The sequence below is a fragment of the Sander lucioperca genome, chromosome 7 (genome assembly GCF_008315115.2).
Source record: "Sander lucioperca isolate FBNREF2018 chromosome 7, SLUC_FBN_1.2, whole genome shotgun sequence".
Lineage (NCBI taxonomy): Eukaryota > Metazoa > Chordata > Actinopteri > Perciformes > Percidae > Sander > Sander lucioperca.
This window is the reverse complement of record NC_050179.1, coordinates 29,981,869-29,995,212: the sequence shown is the minus strand read 5'-3', so window position 1 is coordinate 29,995,212 and position 13,344 is coordinate 29,981,869. Positions and strand designations below refer to the sequence as shown.

Genomic DNA, 13,344 nt, shown 5'->3' with positions numbered 1-13,344 from the left:
GACAACAATAGGACAACAAGGTCATGTGTTCTACAATAAAAAAAACAAATGCCAGAAATGTACAATACTTCTGCTTTGATTAACTGACATCTTCTGTATTTGTTTCTGTCTGTTGCAGCTCAAGAAGATGAACTTACAATTAACCAAGAATTAATTATATGGAAAAATAAAGCAAAGATCCTCCAGGATCGAGTGGAACAACTCGAGAATGATAAAAAGTTTCTCGAGCAGCAACTGGCTGAGATAACAGCTGAAACTGAGGGTAGATAACCTGACCACAGTTTAATTTAGTGGGAGGTCGCACAACTAAAAGTAAACGTAAGCGGGAGGTGACAAGATTTGTTTTGGATTTGCCTGGAACACAGTATTCAGTAAAGCATTATTTATTGTAATTTTCAATACACTGAAATCATCATAAATGGAGAAATGATAAATGTTTGTCGAGTGGTTTCTTTAAAAATAATCATTTACTAGAGATGCACCGATTGCAATTTTCGGTAACCGTTGGTGTTGTGTTTCTATGGTATAATTAAATTGCTTTTGTGGTTTATATATTGAAAGGTTTAAAAAAAAGTTTGACAGTAGGCGCTTGTAATAGGAACAGAAATTGTTGTAGCAGAATTTACACTTGCTTTGAGCATTATACTGAAAGATGAACGAGTTTAGCTTAATCACGATCTGAACCATTACGTTCGATAGACATGAACCGTTGTGCAGCACGTGTAAATATGATGGGCACAGAATAGGAAATATGAGACGGATCGGCTGGTCACCGGTCATGGCTGATCAGCTGAAAACCCGCCTTTTCCTGTCACATGCCAAACAATCGGTGCATCTCTATCATTTACTCAACTAAAAGTTCTTTTACCATGCTATTTTGTTCATGGAACCTTTCTTTTTACTCAAGCACATTAGTTGGTCAACTAGTTAATTATTAGGCATTTGAGGTATAGACAGTCTGGTGGAAAAAGGTGCCTATATTCGTTGTAGTCTATAGCAAAATAATCACACTCTAAAGGTAAGACCCAAATGCAGACACAGAAGGCAGCGCTAAAATCTTAAGTAGTGACCACTTAGGTCAAGAGTAGACACAAATTGTATACAGACAGGCATATTAAGGTACCGACATTAAGCGTGCAGGCTTGTAGTGGGGTACAGGCAGGGTTCATTTAGGCTGTGTCAGATTCCAAGGTAGAATCCAAAACAGAAGGCAGGCCCAGCTTGTTGCTTCCTGGTAAATTAAAGGTTAATAAGTAATAAGTAGTGAATGAAGAAAATGTTCCCGTGATGTGACATGCAATTAAAATGTATTTTGTTTGTAATATATTATACAGTGACTGATGCTGTGCAGCCTGAGGAAAATGAGGAGAGGCCCCAGCTGACATCCCAGCAGTCTTTCAACACTGACACCGATTCCAGCTCCAACTCCGATTCCAGCTCAGACACCGATTCCAGCTCAGAGTCCGATTCCAGCTCAGACTCTGATTTGTAAAACAAGAAGCAGAGTAAAGAGAAGAGAAAGGGCAAGAAAAAGGACAAGAACAAGAAGGACAAGAGAAAGAAGTACAAGAAAAAGGACAAGAAAAAGAACAAAAAAAAAAAGAGTATAGAAGTCGAAGTAAGATAACAAAAAAGCAATTACATTGGAGAAATCGTTTTTATTTTATGCAAGGCCAAACTAAATTGATTTACAGTTTAACCTTAATGTGTGTTACAAGATAAATAAATGTGTAATTATGAAAAGTACATCAATGCATGCATCATTCAATCACCTAATTGTAGATTCTCTGATCTGTACAAAGTGTGTATGTGCCACTGGGAATGTGTTGTGATGGATCTGCTAGCTTTTAGCTAGCGTATCAGTATTTCAAACCAATTCCGTTTAGGTGTTATCTGTTGGCCTACTACTACAAGTAGTAAAATGTAACTTATGAATAGTAAATCACCTTACCGTTGAAACACTTTGATTTCATCAGTCATTTTGGCTTCAATTTGGTTTTCCAGAATGGTATCAGCTTGGTGTCCAAATTGCCCATAAAATAACACATCCAAAAATGTTATTGATGGAGGAAAGTGAGGAGCGTCATTTATCAAAGAGTAATTCAAGTTTCTGCAGCCTAAAATTTATAACAAATGTATATTGACAGTTTTTATATTCTGCTGTTCAATTTCTTTTAGCAGGTAACATCAAAGATGTAGTCACCAGATACCAGCGACTGCTAAACTTGACAAAGAAGGGGTAGACTATGTCTATGGCTTTTCGAAAGGCGGGCGTGTCAAGGAATGCCGTGGCTGCCACTGCACCCATTGCTGAGCTGTTCATTGCAGAAAGACAGGTGTTGGAGCAATTGCCTTTTTGCAGAAAACTGTCAGACCTAGCGAAGTTATGCACTGAGAAAATTGTTGAAGAAATTGAAGAAAAAGTGGTAGTGGTGGTAGTGGTACTTCCATTTCAACTAAAATAAGCCTTCTAGTTGTAGAAAAAAGTTGTATATCTAAAAGTGTTTAATTGGGAATGAATACAGTTTGTGTGTGTTCATAAATACCTTGACTCCATTTTTGTAAACAGTACTGAATGAAGTCAATATATTTATGAATTTCTTAAAGCTCTAATGCGTAACTTTTTTATATTAATAACTGTCCATTACCTTCAAGCCATTGCCAGATGAGTTGCTACAAAGCTAATTAAGACTATCAGCTCCACACAACTCTCTCTGGATTTCTCAGTATGACTATGTTCAGAAGATTGTGGTGTCAGGTGACTTTAGCACGCAGAAACTCGAGTGAAGATAATGACCTCTTCTAAGTCCGTCAAGTTCTTTTAATCCTCCGTGTCCCCTTGGCTACTACTAACTGTAGGGGGTGCGTGATCATGGAAGGCTTGTATCATGTGGACACGCAAACAGTTTTGTTGTCATTAGTTAGAATTCCTCATGGGGGCGACAGAAACTACTCACTATAGCTTTAAAATGCTCATATTATGCTTTTTGGTTTTTCCCTTTCCTTTATTGTGTTGTCTTTTTTGTGCATGTAATAGGCTTCCAAAGTGAAAAAGCCCGTCGTTGGTATTAGAGGCTCTGTTTTTGTATAAGATGTGTACATTTTGGTAGACCAGGCAATATACCAGGCAATACAATGCTGTGATTTTTTGTTTCATTATTTGTTCTTTGTGAATGTACTGAACATGTTGATCAGCAGATATTATGTAAATGTGAAGTAAATAAGCCATAAACAGTCCACAAAGTTTCCCTTGTGTTTTATTTTTATTTTGATAGTCATAGGCATATAGATTATTACTAGGTTGTGAATGCACTTGATAAGTAGACATTTTGTTAATGTGATGTAGATAAGCCATAACAAGTCAACTAAATTTCAATTTATTTGGATAGTCATAAGGCACATCTATGGATTATTTCTAGAGTTTATGAATATACTGAACATGTTGATCAGTAGATGTTTTGTTAATGTGAAGTAGATAAGCCATAACCAGTCAAATAAATTTCACTTTATTTGGATAGTCATATGGCATATCTGTAGATTATTTCTAGAGTTTGTGAACGCACTGAACATGTTGATCAATATGTATTTTGTTAATGTGAAGTAGATAAGCCATAAACAGTCGACTAAGTTTCACTTGTGTTTCACTTTATTTGGATAGTCACAAAGCATACCTACAGATAGTTACTTGAATGACATCACATGTGTTGTAAAAGTGTTACAGATGCCTTAGTGATGCTGCTAATAGACTTAGAGATTTGCGGTAGATGTAAATGGTTAATACTTTAGAGACGCTATTGACAAGCTACATATATATATATATATATATATATATATATATACTCAACAACTTTGCTACAACTTATTTGTAGCTTGTATATATATATATATATATATATATATATATATATATATATATATGTTACTGATACACTACAAATGTGCTGTTTCAAGCAGCTGTATATCTATAGATATATAGATTATCACAATAAAAAGTGTTGAGAGTTTGTAGATCATTTACAGATTAATTGTTAAATGTCTACAGACATTCAGTTATTAAGTAGTTTGTAGTTTGTAGATCATCTACAGCAGGGGTGTCAAACTCATTTTAGCTCGGGGCCACATGGAGGAAAATCTATTCCCAAGTGGGCTGGACCGGTAAAATCATGGTATATATAACTTAAAAACAACAACTTCAGATTGTTTTCTTTGTTTTAATACGATCAACATAAAACATAAAGCTGGAGCCTGAGGACAGTGTGTCCAAAATAGTACAAGCACAACATCACTATTAATCATAAAACACCTCAAGTTATTTGAAAATTCTGAGGACAAAGAACACACAAACACACAATGCCTCAGTGATTCACAGAAGTATATCACAGATCACAGAACTATATCAGGGTGTCTCATGCAGCACTTTAAGTGGGGTTGGATAGTTTATTTGACTCCTGATACCTGGCATCTTTCAGCTTTCACCAGCGCATCAATATCAGGCATCACATCCTGAGTGGCAGCCAACTTCAGGATGTGATTCAAGTGCTTGTGCGTGAGCCTTGAGCGCAGCTTTGTTTTATTTATGCTCATTACAGAGAAAACTTGCTCACAAAGATATGTGGTTCCAAACATGAACAACAGTTTTGCAGCGAGGGCTGTCAAGTTGGGGTAACCTGGCAAGAGATTCTGATAAAATGTGTCCAAGCCAGCTGCGGCAAATTTGCCCTTCAAATCCGAGTCACACTGCAAGTCTATTATTTCAAGTTGGATGCTGACGGGCAGATCAGAGGGATTCACGGTGAATGGCGAGCAAAAAACTTTGAAGTCTTTCTCCAGTTCACCAAAAATCTGAAAGCGTTGCTTAAACTCCCGTAACAGTTCCGTTATTTTATCTTTGAACCACTTCATGTCTGCCACATGTTGGGTCGCGCACACATTTTTCAGACAGGGGAAGTGAGCTGCATCACCACCGGCGAGTTGCGTCTCCCACAATGACAGCTTCAACTTGAAAGAAAGTATGCTGTCATAATACTGCGTGACAACTTTGTTTATTCTCTTTTGTTTATTCAAGTTATTCAGGTGCTCTGTAACATCCACCATAAATGCAAGGTCCTGCATCCATTCTGCGGAATGAAATTCTAACACTGGTTTGCCCTTTTCTTCCATGAACTGTTCAATTTCTTCTCGTAAATCAAAGAAACGCCTCAGCACAGCACCTCGGCTTAACCATCTTACCTCAGTGTGGTATGGCATGCCATAGCTGTGGTCTTTCTCTCTGAGAAGGCTGTCAAACTGACGGTGATTCAGGCTTCTGGATCGGATAAAATTAACAGTTTGGATGACCACCTTCATGACGTTATCCATCTTTAATGACTTGCAACACAAAGCCTCCTGGTGCAAAATACAGTGAAAAGTCCAAAAATCACGTCCTCCATTTGCAGATTGCACTTTCTCTCTGAACTTTGTCACAACTCCTGCTTTTTTCCCGATCATTGAGGGCGCACCATCTGTAGCCAGGCTGACAGCGCGGGACCAGTCCAGAGTGCAGTGAAAATATCAGCTGCTATCGTTGTATTTGTCATCGGCACCAACTCCACGAACTCCTCGGTGACGGTCAATGTGTCATCAACTCCGCGGATGAAAATGGCCAGTTGTGCAACATCTGTAATGTCCGTGCTTTCATCAATTGCAACTGAAAACGCAATAAATGACTTTACTTTTTGCTTCAACTGGCTGTCCAAATCCACTGAAAGATTGGAAATCCTGTCTGCAACTGTGTTTCTTGTCAGGCTGATATTTGCAAAAGCCTGGCGCTTTTCAGGGCACACAATCTCCGCTGCCTTCATCATGCATGTTTTTACAAATTCGCCCTGTATTGTAGCTCATTTTTATACTTTACAAAATCATCTCACGGGCCGGATTAAACCCGTTTGCGGGCCTGATCTGGCCCGCGGGCCTTACGTTTGACACCCCTGATCTACAGATTAATTGTTGAATGTCTACAGACATTCAGTTATTAAAGTAGTTTGTAGATCATCTACAGATTAATTGCTGAAAGTCTGCAGACATTCAGTTGAGAAATGTACTGATAATCTGTTGATAGTTTGTAGAGCATCTACAGATTGACTATCTAAATAAAGTGTTACCCGTTTACCTTTTCTAAACAATCCTCTGTGTTTTTATATTCTCACCGTATCACCCTGTTGAAATTTAACGCTCGGAGCCCTAAACGATTTTTGACAACCTCTGGTCCATCTGGTTTTATTTTCTAAAAAAGCTTATAAAACATCAACCCTGTTGTCCACAGTCAATCTATGAACATTTTGTCAGGAAAAACTGGGCTATTAGAAAATTTGTGCTGCAGTGAGGTCACTTGAATGTTAAAAATGGTTGTAGGACCATAAAACAAATAAATAATTTACTATACACAGATATGTATTGATTTCACACACAGAGCAATACAAGCTAAGCCAATCTCCTGTCTGAAACACTTCTCATATGTCTTGGGAGTCAAACTGTGAAGAAATAAACATTATAACTTATACAGTGGACAAAATATAAAAAAAATTTCAAATAAAGTCCAGACGCTTTTGCTCTCATGACATTCACTTATGCCAATAATCAAAATAATGTGATATTTATTTATATCACACACACAGCAATGCTACACAAGCATATGTGTTGTCTAAAACAGTTCTCCTATATATTTGGAGTCATCCAGTGTAAAAATAAATAATGAACATTATAACTCATAAAGGACAAACTATTTATATTTCTTCAAAAAAGGCCCAAATTTATGTCAAAATGTAAAACAGTAATGCTATTCTTCTCTGTAGAATGGTTTCGAACGGTAATAGACAATCTTTGGTCGCATTTGACTGTTCTGACTTGTGTGAATGATCTCTACTCACAATACACTATCTTTGTTCTCCCCCGGATGACTGCCTTCCACTGGTTTACAAGACAAAAACAAGCATTCCCAAAGCATTATGGGAAACAAAATGGAGGGTTAGCATCAGTGCTCATATTATGCTCATTTTCAGGTTCATAATTGTATTTAGAGGTTATATCAGAATAGGTTTATATGGTTTAATTTTCAAAAAACACCATATTTTTGTTATACTGCACATTGCTGCAGCTCCTCTTTTCACCCTGTGTGTTGAGCTCTCTGTTTTAGCTACAGAGTGAGGCATCTCACTTCTATTCCATCTTTGTTGGGAGTCGCACATGCGCAGTAGCTAGGTCAGCAATACCAGCCAGTCAGAAGCAGTAGAGTATGAGGGCGTGCCACGCTAACAGCTAGGCGAGCATTATAACGTGTGTTACAAAGTGACGTACATTCGTCACGGAAGTAAAGGCTTGACTACAATAGAAGTGTTTAGAGCAGTTTGTGAACAGTGTTTTCTATTGGGGATGGTAAGTCCCTTTGGGGTGGACTTTGGTCTTTTTCACTTTGTAAACCTATAACGTGCACAAAAAAAGATATATAATATTTTTTTCCACCAGTATCGCAACACCTCGTGCCTTTGTATTAAAGTTAGAATGAAACACCTGGCTCATCCAAGGTTTGTGTAGCCTAATGTGATCCGAGTTCTTTAAATGGGTTTTCTGCAGAAACATAATATCTGCCTTCAAATTTTTTAGATGAGTAAAGATCCGAGAACGTTTGATTGGACCATTCATTGATTAAACATTCCATGAGATCAGTCTAGTTGTCCCTCCTATTACCAGAATTATTAAATATAGAAGCCATGGTTTGGGTTAAGATTGAGTGGGCTGATAGTATGTGCTCCAGAAGTCAGTCTGTTGTACAGTGGAATTGTGAACTCAACACGTGCCAAGAGTGACCATAAATTCAAACGGTACCCAACCCTAGTCTCGACAGAGGTGATCCTTTGACTGTGGGTTTCCGAGGTGGATTGTGTTGCACACAGGGAGTTATTCACAGTTGCCAGAGCGCCGTCAACCACTGCCTTCATATCGATGAGTAGCGCAGAGCGGAGATTCTCCAAATCACTGGGCAGCTCTGTGTTGCTAACGTTAGCAGGAGATCCCGTCGCGCGGTTAGCAGCAGCAGCAGGTGTAAAAGCTGGGATGCTAGCTGAAATTATACTTGAAATTTTGTCCTTTCTCTTTGATTTTCCTGCCATGATGCAAGGGGTAATGCAACAGTAGTCACTTAATCTTAAAGTTGCAGTGCGAGGTTAACGGTCACTCTTCAAATAACTGAAATAGCACCTTAAATCGACCTGCAATGTAATTTTTCACATTTGTTTCCAGTCTTGCGATATCAATTCACTTTTACATACATTTATAGCTTCTTTCATTGCCACTCTCCTGTATCTAGTTACATTTTCATCCATCTTGAACGGACTTAAATATTCTCTGATATTATGAAAGTTTGCATAAAGACTTCTGCTATTGAAGTGTATAATTGATATACAATGATCTAGTTTGATATCATTATTGAACTGGTCTTCTGTATAGTAACTACAGTTGTTATTCACATTCTTAAAGAAATTCCTATCCGGGTCAACATCTTGATCACAATCATGCATATTGTATGTTATATGTTGTATGTTGTATTGAATAATCTAAAGCATCACACACATAGCTAATATACACACACACTCACTGGTACTTATCCAGCTCCTCCAGGTCTCTGATGACTGGAGCTTCTTCTGGTGCTCCATTTAGTTTTATGACGACTTTACAATTTGCTGTCCATGTAGATTGAATTCTTTTGTTTTCTCATGAATCAAGCCGTCCTGGTGATGTCTATGTCCCTTTTAGTCAGGTGCTCATTCAGGTAGATCTGTGTTCCCCTCAGATTCCTTCCCTGACATAACAGCTCCACTTTATGCTTTCTGTTAACAAATCTCAAAATTATGACTTTTGGGGGAGAGGGTGTCAAGCCTCGAGTTTCTGCTGTCAGCCTCTATGCCCTTAGATTGAAGGAAAGCAATCACCTCATGTTCCACCGAGAATAAGTCCTCCTCATTGTGTTCCTTTCCACTCACCAGTGCCGCTGCCCAAGCATATGTCCTAGGTTTGGTTTCCAGTCCTGAGACAGTAATATCATTCATCCATGTGTATTGTTCCAAATCATCCACACGTTTCTCCAAACAGTCCACTCAAAATGTTCTTACTTTCAGAGCTGAATAAAGCTCTGCAGTCACTTCAGGGATTCTTGTCAGAAACAGCAGAAAGGCCTCACACACTCACCAAAGGTAAAAGTTCCTGAGTGAACACAGTCACAGCTGGAGGATCCAACATGATCATGTTAGCATGAAACACATTAGCTAGAACCATTTGTTGGTCTGGTCATGTTTGTGGTGGAATTTCCAGTTTACGAACACATACTATGTAAGTTGAGACAGTGGTACCCCAGGTTTCATTCAGATCAGTCTCCAACTTAACCTCATAACCTTTGCAGGCAGAGGAGTACTGAAACTTTGTGCTTCCATAGATTCAGGGAATATAGGCAGCTGCATGATGAGGGAACGTTTTGTTGCAGGACTGTTTCCTTTTGGAGGTCAGTGGGCCTGCCACACTTTTGCATACTTCCCAGAGAGAGCGATAGGCTCTGAACTAGGCTTTAGCATCTGTGTTTTAGACGCCTGCAATATCTTTGTTTACATTAAAGGTTCAGCCAAACTTAACACTTCCAGTGAGTTTAAAGCAGGGGTGTCAAACGTAAGGCCAGCGGGCCAGATCAGGCCCGCAAACGGGTTTAATCTGGCCCGCGAGATGATTTTGTAAAGTATAAAAATGAGCTACAATTTTTCAATAAAATAAACTGCTGTTCCAATTGCGTCCACTGGATGGCGCAATAACAATTGTGTTAAGCAAGCAAACTGTTTATACCGAGAGCAAGTAGGTCAAGCAAGTGCAGCCAGCCCGCGATATTTATTACGGCTTCTACTTTTAACATTATGTGCTTTGGCACCCTCATTGCCCCAATATGTCTCTGTCAAAAAAGAGAAAAGTGGACACAGAGTGCAGAGTGTTCCAAGAAAAATGGTCATCCTCCTATTTATTCACGGAAGTGAATGGGAAAGCTGTATGTTTGGTGTGTTCACAGCATGTTGCAGTGCTGAAAGAATAAAACCTTCGTCGCCACTATGTGAGTCTTCATGCCGACAAATATGACAACTTTCAAGGACAGCGGAGAAGAGAGAAGGTGAATGAACTGTTGGCGGGTCTGAAGAAACAGCAGTCTGTGTTTACTCACAGCCGATACATCAGTGACTGTAGTGAAAGCTAGCTACCTCATTGCTAATGAAATCGCAGTGGCTTCAAAACCATTTAGTGAGGGCGAATTTGTAAAAACATGCATGATGAAGGCAGCGGAGATTGTGTGCCCTGAAAAGCGCCAGGCTTTTGCAAATATCAGCCTGACAAGAAACACAGTTGCAGACAGGATTTCCGATCTTTCAGTGGATTTGGACAGCCAGTTGAAGCAAAAAGTAAAGTCATTTATTGCGTTTTCAGTTGCAATTGATGAAAGCACGGACATTACAGATGTTGCACAACTGGCCATTTTCATCCGCGGAGTTGATGACACATTGACCGTCACCGAGGAGTTCGTGGAGTTGGTGCCGATGACAAATACAACGATAGCAGCTGATATTTTCAGTGTCACTGTCAGCCTGGCTACAGATGGTGCGCCCTCAATGATCGGGAAAAAAGCAGGAGTTGTGACAAAGTTCAGAGAGAAAGTGCAATCTGCAAATGGAGGACGTGATTTTTGGACTTTTCACTGTATTTTGCACCAGGAGGCTTTGTGTTGCAAGTCATTAAAGATGGATAACGTCATGAAGGTGGTCATCCAAACTGTTAATTTTATCCGATCCAGAAGCCTGAATCACCGTCAGTTTGACAGCCTTCTCAGAGAGAAAGACCACAGCTATGGCATGCCATACCACACTGAGGTAAGATGGTTAAGCCGAGGTGCTGTGCTGAGGCGTTTCTTTGATTTACGAGAAGAAATTGAACAGTTCATGGAAGAAAAGGGCAAACCAGTGTTAGAATTTCATTCCGCAGAATGGATGCAGGACCTTGCATTTATGGTGGATGTTACAGAGCACCTGAATAACTTGAATAAACAGCTGCAAGGGCGCAACAAAGTTGTCACGCAGTATTATGACAGCATACTTTCTTTCAAGTTGAAGCTGTCATTGTGGGAGACACAACTCGCCGGTGGTGATGCAGCTCACTTCCCCTGTCTGAAAAATGTGTGCACGTCCCAACATGTGGCAGACATGAAGCGGTTCAAAGATAAAATAACGTAACTGTTACGGGAGTTTAAGCAACGCTTTCAGATTTTTGGTGAACTGGAGAAAGACTTCAAAGTTTTTTGCTCGCCATTCACCGTGAATCCCTCTGATCTGCCCATCAGCATCCAACTTGAAATAATAGACTTGCAGTGTGACTCGGATTTGAAGGGCAAATTTGCCGCAGGTGGCTTGGACACATTTTATCAGAATCTCTTGCCAGGTTACCCCAACTTGACAGCCCTCGCTGCAAAACTGTTGTTCATGTTTGGAACCACATATCTTTGTGAGCAAGTTTTCTCTGTAATGAGCATAAATAAAACAAAGCTGCGCTCAAGGCTCACGCACAAGCACTTGAATCACATCCTGAAGTTGGCTGCCACTCAGGATGTGATGCCTGATATTGATGCGCTGGTGAAAGCTGAAAGATGCCAGGTATCAGGAGTCAAATAAACTATCCAACCCCACTTAAAGTGCTGCATGAGACACCCTGATATAGTTCTGTGATCTGTGATATACTTCTGTGAATCACTGAGGCATTGTGTGTTTGTGTGTTCTTTGTCCTCAGAATTTTCAAATAACTTGAGGTGTTTTATGATTAATAGTGATGTTGTGCTTGTACTATTTTGGACACACTGTCCTCAGGCTCCAGCTTTATGTTTTATGTTGATCGTATTAAAACAAAGAAAACAATCTGAAGTTGTTGTTTTTAAGTTATATATACCATGATTTTACCGGTCCGGCCCACTTGGGAATAGATTTTCCTCCATGTGGCCCCTGAGCTAAAATGAGTTTGACACCCCTGGTTTAAAGGGATACTTTAAATACGATTTAGCATTAAGCGTTGTATCAGTAGAAACACGGTAGTATTTTCGAATGACCATGCTTCCCTTCCTCATGTCCCCCTGAGACAAGAGATCTCTGTATTGTGGGTCTGGAAAAAATCTTCCAATGACGGAAAACAACGATTTTTGCGTCATCGGAAGATTTTTTGCCCAGAGGCAATGGACTACATTCAGTAGTAGGAGCTACTTCCGCATGTTTTCAAGCCGCCCATAGGGGGTTGGACTGTCGTCTTTACCCGAAGCTTGCCGAAGCAAAACGAGTGTCAGCCATCTTAAGCTTCGCTAAACAGGCTCCGCCTTTTCAGCAGAAAACTTTTACACAATGATGTGCATTCAAACATGTATGCACATGTGTACCACTGGGATACATTGGTACAGATCGGAGAATATGCAGGACACTTTATTACAGATGGAATACTCAACACACTACGCGAGCTTCGCCTGCTATGGAGACCAGCACCTCAGCCAGCGGTGTTGCTCGATGCCGCTAGCCGGTAAGGGGACATCCTCAGCGGTGAAACGCGGAAGGAGTGCTGGAGTATGACCTAGCTAGGTAGAAAGCTAACGCTAGCTGGGCCACCTGTTCCATCAATCCTGCTTGCAAGTGTCCGGTCATTAGACAACAAACTGGACTATATCCAACTTCAACGAAACTCCCAACTCGAGTTCAGAGACTGCTGTGTTTTTGTTGTGGAAACATGGCTGAACAACAGTGTACCGGACTATCCAGCTACCAGGCCTGCTGCTCTTTCGCCGGGTAAGACTAGTGGAGGTGGGCTGTGTTAACACGGACTGGTGCAGAAATGGGGTGCTTGTATCCAACTAACTGCTAACTGCTGGTGGAGTTTGTGACTGTTAAATGCCAAACATTCTACATTCCACGCAAATTTACGGCTGTGTTTATACTCGGTGTTTAAAGCCCACCAAGCGCTAATGCTAGTATGCATTAGCTGAACTTTACGGAGCCTATAATGTGTGTGCACTAAATGTAGCCTGTTTCATACATTTTTATATATTGTCGTTTTTATATATTTTAAATGTGTAACACCACTTGAGCCACAGTGAAACGTTTCGTGTATATGGTTGAAATGACAATAAAACACACTTGAGTTGAGTTGACTGTCTGTCTGTCTGTAAACGGTAGGCATGGCTTGGGAGTGGACTCTAAAGCAGCGAAGCAAGTGCATTCTGGGATTTGGTGTCTTTCATCCACATGAGCCAAAAACACA

The 13,344-nt window shown here is 40.0% G+C and overlaps 2 long non-coding RNA genes across 2 annotated transcripts in view; both read left to right on the top strand.

Moving 5' to 3' along the window:
• LOC116043628 overlaps positions 1–1,489 on the top strand; it is a 2,224-nt gene extending 735 nt beyond the window's left edge. The window contains exons 1-2 of the long non-coding RNA XR_004103509.2: positions 1–262; positions 1,335–1,489. The exon at positions 1–262 is cut by the window's left edge and continues 735 nt beyond it. This is a non-coding gene — a long non-coding RNA (uncharacterized LOC116043628). The remainder of the gene's footprint in view (positions 263–1,334) is intronic.
• A 91-nt stretch (positions 1,490–1,580) lies between these two features.
• Positions 1,581–2,435, top strand: LOC118495409. Its single transcript, XR_004897803.1, has 2 exons — positions 1,581–1,618; positions 2,179–2,435. It is a non-coding gene; the product is annotated as an uncharacterized LOC118495409 (long non-coding RNA).
• Positions 2,436–13,344: the final 10,909 nt, after the last annotated feature.